The sequence below is a fragment of the Mus caroli genome, chromosome 19 (assembly GCF_900094665.2).
Source record: "Mus caroli chromosome 19, CAROLI_EIJ_v1.1, whole genome shotgun sequence".
Classification (NCBI taxonomy): Eukaryota; Metazoa; Chordata; class Mammalia; order Rodentia; family Muridae; genus Mus; species Mus caroli.
The window spans coordinates 29,700,247-29,715,824 of record NC_034588.1 but is presented as its reverse complement, the minus strand read 5'-3'; the positions used below and the strand labels follow the sequence as shown (position 1 = coordinate 29,715,824).

Sequence of the window (15,578 nt, the reverse complement as noted above, 5' to 3'; positions counted from 1 at the left end):
ACCAGGCTGGCCTCGAACTCAGAAATCCGCCTGCCTCTGCCTCCCGAGTGCTGGGATTAAAGGCGTGCGCCACCACGCCCGGCGTGGTTTTTTTTTTTTTTTTAACTAATTAATTTACCTTTTATCCCAGCCACAGTTCCCCTCTCCTCCAAGTTTTCCTCCTCCCTTCCCCTCCCCCCACTTCTCCCTTTCTCTTCAGAAAAGGGGAGGCCTTCCCTATGGACATCAACCAGGCTTGGCGTATCTATTGCAGTAAGATTGGGTGCATCTAGGCGCGGACAGCCCCGGGGGAAAGGGTCCCAAAGGCAGGTGACATTGTCAGAGACACCCCTGCTCCTGCTTTACATTGCATATGGATTGTATCATTTACTTCTCAGTGCAAATCAGTGGTGCATACATGTGGGAAAACTGAGGCCTGTGAGCAGAAGCCCAAAGTCACCCTGATGTAGGTTCAAACCCAGGGCTATCTATCAATCTAATGTTCTTAAATTCTGTACATATCAAAACTGGCCCTGACAGGACTACTTTTTAAGAAGTTACCATGAGCAGATCCATCCTGCTGAGTCAGCTTTCTTACGGTTAATGCTATGGTAAGGCCTTATCCCCGGACTATCTCCCTTCCTTCCCTCTTGCTCCATCATCGGTTAAGTCCACTGGAATGGGACCTGAGAAGCCCAATTAAATATTCCAGATTTGAAAAAAAAAGCAATAAAAAGGCTTAAAAACCCCTTCTTCCCTCTAGGCACCTTTGCTTTTAGAATTCACATCCGATGAGAAGATGCAGATTCCACATATAGTTTCTTGAGTTGAGTACTATACGGACTGTAGACAGGAATGGAATAGGCACAGCCGGAGAGAACTTTCATTTATAAAATCTCAGACTTCTTGTCCATTTAAATTTATTTCGCAACTCCTTCAAGGTTACCAGTTACACCGCCGAAGACAGAGAAGGCTGTGCTTGGCTGGGGATGAGCCTTAGGGTTTTCTCAAGCTTGATTTTTAAAATGCAAAACACTAGTCCCTGCTCTTTTCCAAAGCTTTCCTAGGCATTTTCTTAGAATCAGGTAAATGAGAGCAAGCGAGTGACCTACTTACAGCCAAAGCTGTTCCAGGTTATAAAAGATGGGAAGTCAAGTGTATCCTGGAACCCCAGCATCTGGCCTTGTTTTACGCCTCATCGATCAATCTGTTGTTGCAGGAGAGAACACTTCAACTGTGGTTCCTTCATTTTGGCTAAAGAATCCCCCCTTTGTTATTCTTATCCAATCTTTCTCACCTCCTCCCCCATTTACAAACCCGAGTGGAAAGGCATTTAAGAAGTCTCAAAAGAATCCTAAGGCAGTTAATCTTTTGTCTATGTCTTGAAATTGCTAATGAGGCTGTTGTTAGCTTGACACTTTTTTTTTTTTTTTGTTTTTGGTCATCAGTCCGGCGTCATCCACAATAGTACCATTTGAACAGTAGAGTTTGAGTAATATATGAAAGGTGAACAAAATATTGTAGATCTAAAATAAATACTTAGGTTCTAGAAAAGTGGTTTTGGGTAGAAGGAGCTAAGAAAGAGAAACAGTCAGCAGCACGGACCGAGAAAGGGGTTATGAAGAAAAGTCCGGTTACTGTGAGTTAGTACTAGTCTATTCTACTAATGTGAGGAGATTACATAATTCACCTTATGCACTTTGAAAATTATGTACTGTGTTTTAAAAACACAAAGGCAAGGAAAGTGAATTTACAACAATATGCTTTCTTAACTTTGCTGCTATCTTTTAAACTCTCTGTGCTCTTCATAAAGTGGAACTCACCTTCCTAGTTATTTCAATCTTCTGAGAGTGTTGTTTTCCAGTGTGTTTGCCTAGATTCCATCTTACCATTACTATGGGAGAGAAAGATTTCAATTTTGTCTCCCTTGATCACCCCCTTGGCTTTAGGGATGGCTTCATATTCTTCCTCCATTTTAATTATTTGCCCATACCTATTTAATTTCCCTTGTCAAAACTAATTAAGATGATTATTTTCTATACTATAGCAGTTTTTTAAAAAAGATTTATTTTATGTATGTGAGTGCACTGTAGCTGTACAGATGGTTGTGAGCCTTCATCTGGTTGTTGGGGATTGAATTTTAGGACCTCTGCTAGCTCCCTTCAGATGTATCAGAAAAGGGCGTCAGATCTCATTACGGGTGGTTGTGAGCCACCATGTAGTTGCTGGGATTTGAACTCAGGACCTTTGAAAGAGCAGTCAGTGCTCTTACCAGCTGAGCCACCTTGCCAGCCCGCTATAGTAGTTTTATATGAACCATGGTTACTAAGTAACGATTGTAGTGACATAATTACTGCTGTATGATTTCACGTATGTGAACTTCCAGTCTTTCTTCCTAAGCCCCTGTCAAGTGAACCCCAGTGAGCGATGAATAGACTCAGCTTTGGCGTGTGTTTGCTTTTGTAAAGATTTCTGGATGATTTTTTTCCTTCCAAAGGGATTTTACTCCAAGTTTTATCATGAAAACTATGGAAAGAGTGTTCCGGGTTGGTGGTTTCATCCCCCTCCCCCCCACTTCCGCCCCCTCCCCCCCCCCCCGCGCTTTCTCCTCCCCTCCCCTTCTCTGTTTTGAGACTGAATAGTAGTAAGGGCTGGCTTCACGGTGGTCTTCTTGGTGACCTTCTCTGACACTGATGGTATTGCAGGCTGAGCCCTCATATCCAGCTTGTTCAGATTTTTTTTTTCCAGAGCTGAGGACCGAACCCAGGGCCTTGCGCCCACTGAGCTAAATCCCCAACCCCCCCTTTTTTTTTTTAAGATTTATTTATTATATGTAAGTACACTGTAGCTGTCTTCAGACACACCAGAAGAGGGAGTCAGATCTTGTTAGGGATGGTTGTGAGCCACCATGTGGTTGCTGAGATTTGAACTAAGGACCTTTGGAAGAGCAGTCGGGTGCTCTTACCTGCTGAGCCATCTCACCAGCCCTTGTTCAGATGTTTTTATCTTAGTTGGATTACTGACAGTTGGCCTTTGGGACTCTGGTGGTAAAGATTTTTGCAGAAATACAACTAAAGTTCTCACCAGGGCATACTTTCTCAAGCTATGGTTTAAACTCATCTGAGAATCATCTTACATGTTTGTCTGGACTGCTTAAGGCAGAACTTTCTTCTCCTTCTTCTTCTTCTTCTTCTTCTTCTTCTTCTTCTTCTTCTTCTTCTTCTTCTTCTTCTTCTTCTTCTTCTTCTTCCTCTTCTTCTTCCTTCTTCTTCTTCTGACCTCAAACTCAGAAATCTACCTGTCTCTGACTCCCAAGTGCTGGGATTAATGGCATGCACCACCACTACCCGCTGGCAGAATTATTTCTTTTTTTTTTTTTTTTTTTTTTTTCAGAATTATTTCTTACAGAGACTTTTCCTGTCTGTCAAATGTAAAAATCCAGGCATAGGAAACCCACCCACAACCTACAGGGCCAAATCCAATCTCTCTGCAAGCCTGGTCCTATACCCATTGAAGCATGTTCTAACAGGGTGAGTCCACCTGACCCTTTCTTCCTTTTCCTGTACCTTCCCCAGCTCCTAGATCTAGCCCAAACCCCACATCTAGTACCCTGACCTAGTTAGGACATCCCTTCTGACACTACCCCAAACTCCAAGCTTGAGACCAGAAAACCCATCCTGAATGCCAACACAGCCCCTATGTCCACCGGCCTTCAACCCACCTAAACCATATGCAAACTTCCAGTCTAACCCAGCAGGTAAATTCTGTGCTATGTTTCTACTAGCTGTGTTCATATCAGACACAGAGCCAACAAAAGAAGTGCAAGTGGCAAGATCTCACCACAAAAATAAATACGTAAATAACATAATATGAAAGTAACCCCCTCCTCGAAACCTATCAGTCTTATAGAAATGTTCTCCAATGAAATTCACCTAAAAAGAATCCCAGGACACACAGCTTAAAAGAGCAATCATAAACTCAAGTAACTCAAGGAGTTTGAAGAACATTAAAAACAAATAAAAACTGACTCAATGAACTTAAAAAGAGAATGCACTAAATAATATTAAGAATCAATGCTGGCCAGGTGGTGGTGTGCACGTCTTTAATCCCAGCACTTGGAATGTAGAGGCAGGTGGATTTCTGAGTTTGAGGCCAGCCTGGTCTACAAAGTGAGTTCCAGGACAGCCAGGGCTATACAGAGAAACCCTGTCTCGAAAAACAAACAAACAAACAAGCAAACAAACAAAAAATCAATGCTGAGGTCCTTAGTCCTATGAAGGCTTGATAGATGCCCCAGTGTAAGGGAATCAAGGGCAGGGAGATGGGAGTGGGTAGGAGAGTGGAGGAACACCCTCATAGAAGCAGGAGGAGGGAGGATGGGATAGGGGATTTCCAGAAGTTGGTAGAAACTGGGAAAGGAGATACTTGAATTTTAAATAAAGAAAATATCTAAGGAATAAAATCAATGCTTAGGGCTGGAGATATGGCTCAGAAGTTAAGAACACTGGATGTTCTTCCAGAGGTCCTGAGTTCAATTCCCAGCAACCACATGGTGGCTCACAAACATCTATAAAGGGATTTGATGCCCTCTTCTGGCATGTAAGTATAGTGCAGACAGAGCACTCCTGCATTCCTACACTCCCACATTAAAAAAAAACAAAACAATAAAATATATAAATAAATAAAATTTAAACAACAGCAAGAAAAGAAGAGGAGGAAGAGGGGGAGGGGGAAGTGGGGAGGGGGAGGGGAGGAGGAAGAGAAGGAAATACTCAGAAGTTTGGTGTGATGCCCATTACTTTAATTCCAGCACCTGGGGGGCAGAAGCAGGCAGATTTCTGAGTGTGAGATGAGGCCAGCTTATTCTACAGAGCATGTTCCTGGACAGAGAAACACTGTCTCAAAACATCCAAAACCAGAATTAAAAAAAATTAAAATTTTTCTTTAAAAAAAAAAAAGAGCCAGGTGGTAGTGGTGAATACCTTTAATCCCAGCACTCAGGAAGCAGAGACATGCAGATCTCTGTGATACTGAGGCCAGCATGATCTACAGAGAAAGTTCAGAACTCAAGAATAAAGTATAAATAGATCAAACAAGTAAGGAGTATGAAAAAATTAAAAAACAAAACAAAATAAAAATCAGGAAAGGAACATGCAGGATACTATGAAAAGGACAAACCTTCCCATCCTAGGACTTCATAGATGATGGAAAATAATCCCAGGTCAATGGTACAGACCAGATCTTCTTCAAGATTACAGGAGAAAATGTCCATAAACTGAGGAAAGACACACCCATACAGAGACAAGAAGCATACAAAACACCAAATAGATAAGACCAGAAAAGAAAATCTTCATAGAATGTTAGAGCTAAAACACAAAGTGTGCAGAATCAAACAAGGAAGTGTGTTGAAAGCTGCTTGGGGGTGGGGTGAAGCACATGTCATGTATAGAAAAAAAAATCCAAGAGTCACAGCTGATTTCTTAGAAACTTTAAGAGCAAGAAGAGACTGGCTTCTAGATGTACCCCAAATTCTAAAAGGCCACAACTACCAACGTAGACTATGATACCTAGCAAAACTGTCTGCCATAGTCCAAGTAGTAAGAGAAACTTTCTATGAGCCAAACAGGCTAAAACAATTCCTATCCAGAGACCAGCCCTAAATAAAATCTCAAAAGCAAAATTTCAGACTGAAGAGAGGAATAAGCATAACTGAGGGATGGTAGAAAAGAAAAGAAAAAAAGCTATAATTAAGGGAACACAAAGAAACTCTTAGAACATGGATGGCAACAACAATAACCACCACAATGACTGTAATCAGCATACACTTCTCAACAATAACCTTAAATATTAATGTTTTAATTATTCAATCAAAAGACATAAGCCTGCTGAATGGGTCAAGATACCAAGTCCATCTTTCTGTTGTCTATAAGAAACTCAGCTTTAGGGGCTGGAGAGATGGTGATTAAGAACACTGACCGCTCTTCTGAAGGTCCTGAGTTCAAATCCTAGCAACCACATGGTGGCTCACAACCATCCCTAACAAGATCTGACACCCTCTTCTGGAGTGTCTGAAGACAGCTACAGTGTACTTACATATAATAAATAAATAAATAAATAAATCTTTAAAAGAAAAAGGAAAGAAACTCAGCTTTAAAGATAGGTGCCACTTTAAAATTAAGGATGGGAAAAAGTCCTCCAATCCAATGGGACCAGGAAACGATCAGGAATTGCTCTCCTAGTATATAATCAAACAAACATTATTTGTTTTATTAGCAACAAATTGTAGAGAGGGTATGAGGAAAAGGGAACCCCATTTAGTATTAGTGATATTGCAAACTGGTATGGCCACTCTGAAAATAAATGTGGCTAGAAGTAAATCTACCATCTGACCCATCTACACCACTTCTTGGCATTGGCCCAGAGGACCTGGCATCCTATCCCACAGATACTTGCTCAGCTGTGTTCATCACAATAGCTAGGAAATGGAAACAACCTAAATGCCCTTCAACTGAGGAACGGGCAATGGAAAGGTGGTCCGTATACACGATGGAGTACTATTCAGCTATAGGTAAAATGAAATCTGGAGGTAAATGGACAGAACTTGAAAAGATCCTATTGAGTAAAGTAATCCGGATTCAGACAGATGTCTGATGTTCCTCTCATCTGTGGCTCCTAACTCCAAAGCTTCATATGTGAGTATATAATTTGAAGAAACTGCAGAAGCCATTGAAACGAAAAAGGACCAGGGTGGGCTTTGTTAAGGAGGGAGGAAGGAGGGGGGTCCATACAGAAAGAGAAGGAAGGAGAAAGTTAAAAGAATAATAAAGATTTCGGAAAAAGCCATTAAAAAATCATACTATTTTTAACCTAAAATTACACTTAATACACATAAGTCTATATACAGATACAAATATGTAGATAGATATAAATATAGATATACGTATAGGTATAGCTTAAATAAAACTTTCCCAACTGAGCTGACAATGCTCCAGTAAAACCCATAGAATATCCATCAAAACCCTCAATCCAGGCATAAGAAGCCCTAGACTCCCAAAACATTACATGGCGTTTTTGTTATCTTAGGTTGCCTCCTAGAGGTTGAAAATTAAGTCCCTATTGCTGAAGACACCAAGAGCCCATGACACTGAGGATCCAAGCTGGAACTGAGGACTGGCTTTCCTGACACCAGAAGACAGGCGTTATGCAAGCTTCCAAGGGACAAGGCAGGCAGTGGTGGCACGGGTTTAATCCCAGCACTTGGGAGACAGAGGTAGGCAGATCGCTGTGAGTTGGGAGCCAGCCTGGTCTATAGAGTGACTTCTAGGACAGCCAGGCCTACACAGAGAAACCTTGTCTTGAAAAACTTTAGGGTGGGGGAGGGTATAGGGGACTTTCAGGATAGCATTTGAAATGTAAATGAAGAAAATATCTAATAAAAAAATTGAACAAAAAAAGAAAAACTTTAAAAAATTAAAAATAAAAAATTTCCAAGGGGAAAGAAGCAATAGTCCTATCAAGCTGTGATGTCTATGAACTACAAAAACAACCAGCAAGGCACAGTAACTCTTTTTTTTCTATTTTTTATTAGATATTTTCTTTATTTACATTTCAAATACTATCCTGAAAGTCCCTTATACCCCCCATCCTCCCCCCAACCCATTCACTCCCACTTCTTGGCCCTGGCATTCCCCTGTACTAGGGCATATAAAGTTTGCAAGACCAAGGGGCCTCTCTTCCCAGTGATGGCCGACTAGGCCATCTTCTGCTGCATATGCAGCTAGACACACNAGGTCTGGGGTACTGATTAGTTCATATTGTTGTTCCACCTATAGGGTTGCAGACCCCTTCAACTCCTTGGGTACTTTCTCTGGCTCCTCCATTGGGGGGCCCTGTGTTCCATCCTATAGATGACTGTAAGCATCCAGTTCTGTATTTGCCAGGNACTGGCATAGCCTCACAAGGGACACTATATCAGGGTCCTTTCNGCAAAATCTTGCTGGCATATGCAATAGTGTCTGTGATTGGTGGCTGATTATGGGATGGACCCCCGGGTGGGGCAGTCTCTGGATGGTCCATCCTTTTGTCTTAGCTCCAAACTTTGTCTCTGTAACTCCTTCCATGGGTATTTTATTCCCTATTCTAGGGAGGAATGAAGTATCCAAGCGTTGGTCTTTCTTCTTGATTTTCTTGTGTTTTGCAAATTGTATCTTGGGTATTCTAGGTTTCTGGGCTAATATCCACTTATCAGTGAGTGCACATCAAGTGACTTCTTTTGTGATTGGGTTACTTCACTCAGGATGATATCCTCCAGATACATCCATTTGCCTAAGAATTTCATAAATTCACTGTTTTTAATAGCTGAGTAGTACTCCATTGTGTAAATGTATTGTGTAAATTTTCTGTATCCATTCCTCTGTTGAGGGACAAAGCTGGAAGACACAGTAACTCTTAGTATGGTAGTGGCATCCATATCTTGGTGGCATCCAATCACGTCTAATTGGACTTAAGGACCCTCTATTGATTTTTTTTTTTTTAACTTCTGGGAAGGGACCTGTGGTTTGTAGAAAGCCAGTAATTTGATATCTTAAAAAAAATTATTACTCTCTTATACATTACATCCTGACAGAAGTTTCCCTCCCTCCACTCTTCCCAATCCCTCTCTCCTCCAGAACCATTCCTTCTCCTCTTCGTCATCCTTGTCATCCTTGTCTTCCTCATCCTCCTTGTCCTCTTTGTCCTCCTCCTCCATTTCCCATTAGAAAATAACAGAGCCGGGCGTGGTGGTGCACGCCTTTAATCCCAGCACTTGGGAGGCAGAAGCAGGCGGATTTCTGAGTTCGAGGCTAGCCTGGTCTACGGAGTGAGATCCAGGACAGCAAAGACTACACAGAGAAACCCTGTCTCGAAAAACAAAAACAAAACAAAACAAAACAACAACAAAATAAAATAAAATAAAATACAATACAATACCAGGCTTACCAGAAGTATCAGCCAAACATGGCTTAACACATTACAATAAGGCTAGGCACATCATACCAAGGTTGAATGAGGCAACCCAGTAGGAGGCAAAGGGTCCCAGGAGAAGATGAGTCAGACACCTCTCACCATCACTGTCAGGACTACCACAAGAATGCCAAGTTACATAGCTATAACATATATGCAGAGGACCTAGCCAGACCCATACAGCATCCATGTTTGTCACTTCAGTCTCTCTGAGTCCCTATGAGCCCTGCTTAGTTGATTCTGTGGGCCATGCTCTCATGGTATCCTCAACCCCTCTGTTTCCTATGATCCTTGCCCCATCCCTTCTGGGATTTCCCTGAGCTCTGCTTAATATTTGCTGTGGGTCTCTGCATCTGCTCCTATCAGTTGCTGGATGAAGCCTCTCTGATGGTAATTGAGTTAGTTACTAATCTCCGGATATGCAGAATATCATTAGGAACTATCTCAGAGATGTGTTTTTGGTCGTCGTCTCCTCCTCCTCCTTCTCTTCCTCTTCTTTTTGCCAGTCTGGCTTTGGTTCTACCCTAGGTCTCTGGGCTGTCCAGCCTCTGGTTCCTGGCCATCCTCGGGCAGTTGTTAGGCATGAGCTCCCTCTTGTGGTGACACGGGTGGCAAGTTGGCCACTCCCACATGTTCTACACCACCATTCCCCTAGAATGTGTTTCAGAGCAGGACAAATTTTAAGTTGAAGGTTTTGTGACTGTGTTGGTGTCCCAGTACCACTACCAGGTTACAGAAGAGAAGATGGCTGGTTTAGGCTCTGTGTCCCCCATTACCAGGAGTCTTCACTAGGATCACTCTCATAGATTCCAGGGAGTTTCTACTGCAGTAGGTTTCTGTATCACACTGCTAATTGCCCCCAAATTCCAGTTATCTTTCCCAGTACCGCCTCCCCCCACCCCCTCTCTGTCTGATCCTTCCTGTTCTCATCCTCTCCTTCCCCCAGTCTGTTCACAGAATCTATTTTACCTTTCCAGGGAGATGCATGGGACCCAACCCCCTGATCTCTGCTTATCACCTTGCCTCTCTGGGCCTGTGGATTATAGCATGGTTATCTTTTACAAACAGGTAAAACAGGTAATTCCTGCTTATACGTGAGTACATACCATGTTTGTCTTTCTGGGCCTGGGTTAGCTCACTCAGGATATTTTTTTTTTTTTTCCTAGTTCCATCCATTTGCCTGCAAATTCCATGGTGTCATTTTTTAAACAGTGCAGTAATACTCCATTGTGTAAATGTACCACGTTTTCTTTTTTTTTATTTTTTAAAGATTTTATTTATTTTATCTATGTGAGTACACTGTCACTGTCCTCAGACACTACAGAAGATGGCATCGGATCCCATTACAGCATTACAGACGGTTGTGAGCCACCATGTGGTTACTGGGAATTGAACTCAGGACCTATGGAAGAGCAGTCAGTGCTCCTAAAGACTGAGCCAACTCTCCAGCCCGTATCACATTTTCTTTATCCATTCTCATGTTGAGAGACATCTAGTTTGTTTCCAGTTTCTGGCTCTGATGAACAAAGTTGCTATGGAACCAGTTGGGCAATTGTCCTTGTGGTAGGATGGAGTGTCCTTTGGGTAGTAATTTGATACTTTTTTGTTTTGTTTTGTTTTTGAGACAGGGTTTCTCTGTGTAGCCCTGGCTGTCCTGGAACTCACTCTGTAGACCAGGCTGGCCTCTAACTCAGAAATCCGCCTGCCTCTGCTTCCCAAGTGTTGGGATTAAAGGCGTGCGCCACCACCAGTAATTTGATTTTTTAAGGCCCAGATGCAAGAAATTTCCTAAATTAAAACATTGGAGCCGGGCGTGGTGGCGCACGCCTTTAATCCCAGCACTNGGGAGGCAGAGGCAGGTGGATTTCTGAGTTCGAGGCCAGCCTGGTCTACAAAGTGAGTTCCAGGACAGCCAGAGCTATACAGAGAAACCCTGTCTCGAAAAACCAAAAAAAAAAAAAAAAAAAAAAAAACCAAAAAAAAAAAAACATTGGGTACAGCAGAGATAGGCAATCCACTGGAAAGGAAAGAAGCAGCAACATTTATCTTGATCATGTATACTCTCTTATGAACCTCCCATGTCCCCAGGCTTAGAGCAGAAGTGTTATCACCTATCTCTACCTAATAAACACACTTTGTCTTAACTTTTTGTGTGTGTATGTTGTTGTTATTGATCATGATGATGCATAGTCAAGGATCTGACTTTACCTGAAGGGAGGACCCAGTGACAGTGGTGGTGGTACTGTCAACGAACAGAACTGACAAGGTCAAGAAGCCACTAGGAATACTTGTGAGGTATTCTCTTGACTAGGCTAACTGATAGGCTCATTCTAAATTGGGCAGCCCAGATATTGGCCCACACATAAGGGAATCCCAGGGATTTGCATTCAGTTTGCTTGCTTTTTCACGTGCTGGTGAGTTACCTAGTGTTTCTGCCATTGTTGATATTGCTGCCTCTGGCCTCTTTCACTGAGATGAGAATCCAGATTCTTCCCACGGATTAATAACTAGTCGTGGCTCTCCAGGAATCCTTAAAGCTTTGTGGTGTTGTTGGACTGCTGAGGCATGTTACCTCCAGCACTGTGAAGCTTCCAGGACAGCCATTGTTGGACCACTCAAGACTGTGCTGGGTAAAACAGTCTAAAATTAAAACAAAAAAAACCCAAACTCTTTTTAATATCGATTCATTCCATTTATTGTGTTCTTCTATCGAACCCCAGTAAAGTCCTTTAACAAGGAACTTTCCAGGCTCTGGCAGCACTTCTGGGCTGTGTCTCTCCACAGCTATTGACATCGTTTACTAATATAACTGTCAGCAGAGGGAGGAAGCAGTGTGTTACTTATGTGGTCCAGAGAATAAAGCAATCCTCCTTGCTTAGCCACCCCAAATGCTAGGAAAACAGGCATGTGACACCAATCCCAGCTTGACTGTAGAATTCTTTAGCCTTAAAAGATAATCCTGACAACAGAGCGAAACAAACTGCCTCCTCCAGGAATATAAAAAGGTCTTAAGAAGTCTGTCTTATTCCTTCATAGTCCCACTGCCTTTATCTGAAGTGATGATGCTCCTTTTGTTTATGGGCAGTGTGTCTATTTATTCTTGTTCCTTAGTAGTGTATATATATTCAGAAGGGGCTGGCTTTCAGATACGGTTCCTTGGAACCTTGGTGTCACGTCCCTCACTTCGCAAGAGGAAGGGGGAAAAAAAAAGTCATCAATATGCAAAACCTGTCACCAGATGCCCTATTCTGACCCAACTGCCAGACCTCCCTGGTCTGCCTGGCTGCTCAAGCGTTCAGTGGATTCTCAAGCGCCGCCTCCAGGTGTCATCAGTACAGAGATGGGGGAGCAGGGTGAGCTCACCCTAGAAACCGAAAGGCAGATGGTGAGGCCATGCGCGTCTGAGCAGCAGCAAGAGGACTTGCTGCGGGGGGTGGTGGTGGTGGTGGTGGTGGAAGTTTATCAAACCAGGGAAGCATTTCTTTGCCTTCTGTAAAAGGCTCCTCTGTCAGGGTTGCGTACTGCTCCAGAGTAGCAAGGGATTTCATGTGTCAAGCGTCTTTCCCATTTCAGTTTCTGAGTCTCTCAAGTTGAACTCAGAGCCCTTTGGGGAGCACCCTGTTCATCCTATCTACCTTTCTGAATGTATCGGCCCAGCGGGTACTAAGGTGTAGGTTGGGGAAAGTAGCTCGCTCCGCACTGCGTCGCCATGCCTTGGCTGGCACGCCACCGGCTCTGCAGGGATCGCGCATGCTCCGTGCGGTGGGGGAGAGGGGCGGGGCTCCAGCCCCCGGAAGCGTTCTCTCCACGGCCACATTTCTTTCCTGTGCGAGGCCGGGCTAAGGCTCCCCTGTCGTCTCTGGTCCTGCCTCTGGGTGAGTAGCGGGTTCCCGCGGGGCCGGGCCAGGTGCGTCCCCCATCCCTCCCGGTCCCCCAGGGCCTGGCGCTCACCTGGGGAGACCAGCCCGGTAGTCACCTGCCTCCGCGTCGGTCACACTTGAGCGCCGCCCCGGATCCAGCGGATTAACCTCCAAGGGCGTCCCGGGCCTCGCCTTGGCGTCCCGCCGGGCGCGAGCCCTCAGGTCTCAGCGCTGGCGGGAGACTCCGGCGGCCCGCAAGGACATCTCTTGTAGGCGGCCTGGACATCGGAGGATCGGGAGGCGCTCTGGGCGACCTCAGGGCTAGGGTTGTAAGAAGGCGGCTGGAAGGAGCCGGTCCGCTCGTGCCGGCCCTGCTCCTCCCTCTTTGTGCAAAGGCGGAGGTGTTTCTTCAGTGCTGGCCATGCTCTCCCAGAAGATGCTGATGTTAATAATGACCTGCCCTCTCCGCGAAGCCTGGCAGGAATTCATTGTCACAGGCTGCGACTGTAGGGCCTTGATAGGCACAGAATTGCTAGGACTTTGAGTTGAGAGACCATTTGGAGAACACTGCAGTGACTTAGGAAATACTGCAGTATAAACGTTAGTAGTTGCTCAGAGATAGGGTATCCACACTGAAACCAGAGCTTAACATGAAAAGATTTAAAATTATATTCGTTTAAAGGTAATTCTGAATTAACACTGGTCTAGTGGTGTTTCTTAGTGATATACAGCAATGTGTATATTTTGTTAAAATTAGTGTCTATGCAAAATTGAAATACATTCTCCACATTTGCAGCTATTTTGCTGATATATCAGTGCTTTATGAATGATAGATGGGTATATAATCTCATCTGTGGAGACTGTAGAAAATATTTCCATTCACTGTCCACAAAGCAGAACGTTTCAGTTTCATTTCAGGATTTTGAAGTCACTTTTGGATATGATGAGCAGTGGTCTTTTGTTTGTATGTTTTTTGTTTTGTTTTGTTTTGAGATTAGGCTTCTCAGCGTAGCCCTGGCTATCCTGGAACTCTGAAGACCAGGCTGGTCTCCAATTTGGAGATTTGCTTGCCTCTACGTCCCAGGTGCCAAGATTAAAGATGTCAGCTGCAGTTTTTCGAGTTCTTTATATATTCTGGATATTAATCCTTTGTCAGACAGTTGACAAAGATATCATCCCATTCTGTGGGCTACCTCTTCACTCAAATTTAGCTGCTGCTACCACCATCAAGCTCTGCCTAGACCCAGAGTAGTCTTAAATCTGCCTAGAGTCAGTGTTAATATTGGAATGGGAAGATATGTAAGCAAGAGATTTGTCTGTTGGTGTTTTATTATATTTAAGCACACTGTAGCTATCTTTAGACACACCAGAAGAGGACATCAGATCTAATTACAGATGGTTGTGAGCCACCATGTGGATGCTGGGATTTGAACTCAGGACCTCTGGAAGAGGAGTTAGTGTTCTTAACCGCTGAGCCATCTCTCCAGCCCTGTTGGTGTTTTGATAAGAGTAAAAAATTATTACTGTCATCAGGTATGGTGATATACAGCTTTAATCCCAGCACTTGGGCGGCAGGGGCAGGTGGATCTCTGAGTTTGAGGACAGCTGTGTCTACAGAGTGAGTTCCAGGACATCTAGGACTACGTGGAGAAAGGTTTTCTCCATAAACAAAAAGAAGATACTGTAAGTGTCTTCATGAGGTTAAGGAGATATGCCTTAGGAATAGCCTATAGCCCTGATTTATCTTGTAAGTCAGTGACTGCCCTGTAGATGGCAATGTCAACATGCTGATTTAAACTCTTGGTTTTTGGAGGCAGAGATGTTTTATTTACTTTAGAATTATCTTGAACCCTATGTAGCCCAGGCTAGCCTTGAACCTTAACCTTGGCCCTTTAGTCTTCCTAATAGTCCGCTGAGATTCACAGGCTTGTGCCACTGTACCCAGCTCTGACTGAAATCAAAAAACCAAACATTTTATTGGAATGTCATGACTTCACCGATTGTTAACAAAACCCTTATCCCATCTATTGCGTTATTATCAACTATATTTGAAGCTTTATTGAGATATAGACAACGAAAGTGAAAATTTCAGGTCCTTTGAGAAGTTGATTATCATGCATCCTATTTTTTGAAATCTATTCAAGTGGATAATCCTATGGATACTTAGCCATACTGTGAATTGTTACATGAGGCAATTATCATTTGGTGGCTAAATCAGTTCCTTTTTTTTTTTTTTTTGTAATCTAACTGCACTGTATTTTTGTGTAATTATATAGTAGCCATTATAAATCAAATATAGTAGGTTCTTTTTATATAGATGTTCTTTAAGTTCTTATTGAATTACTTAACATTCTAGACCAAAGGCTCTTTATCCAGAATGAGAGCTTGCAGTTGTCTAAAAAATTATTTATTTCTAGGTGAGTTAATATGTATGAGTATTGTTTTCTTACACCACCATTGCTCTCTTCAGACACACCAGAAGAGGGCACCAGACCCCATTATAGACAGTTGTGAACCACCATGTGGTTGCTGGGAATCGACTCAGGACCTCTGGAAGAGCAGTTGGTGCTCTTAACCACTGAGCCATCTCTCCAGCCATGGAGTATTGTTTTCTTAAACGCGCCCCCCCCCCCCCCCCCCCCACTTGCCAAGGTTGCCAAGGCTTAATGACACTGTTAGATACTGATACCTTTCTCCTAAACTGTGATGTCACATCACTCCTGATAAGCTGCTTTT

At 43.3% G+C, this 15,578-nt stretch overlaps 1 protein-coding gene across 3 annotated transcripts in view; it reads left to right on the top strand.

Annotated features, from left to right (window-relative positions):
* The window catches only part of Atad1 (ATPase family AAA domain containing 1), a 61,089-nt gene that overhangs the window by 10,054 nt on the left and 35,457 nt on the right, over positions 1-15,578 (top strand). Inside the window, exon 1 of one of the 3 annotated variants that reach the window (XM_021152113.2) lies at positions 12,348-12,367. The exons of 1 other annotated variant lie outside the window; for it this stretch is intronic. The gene's annotated coding sequence lies outside the window, so the exon portion shown is untranslated. Of the gene's footprint in view, positions 1-12,347; positions 12,368-12,772; positions 12,858-15,578 lie in introns of those variants that run through there. One more of the 3 variants, XM_021152107.2, reaches the window with a different exon arrangement.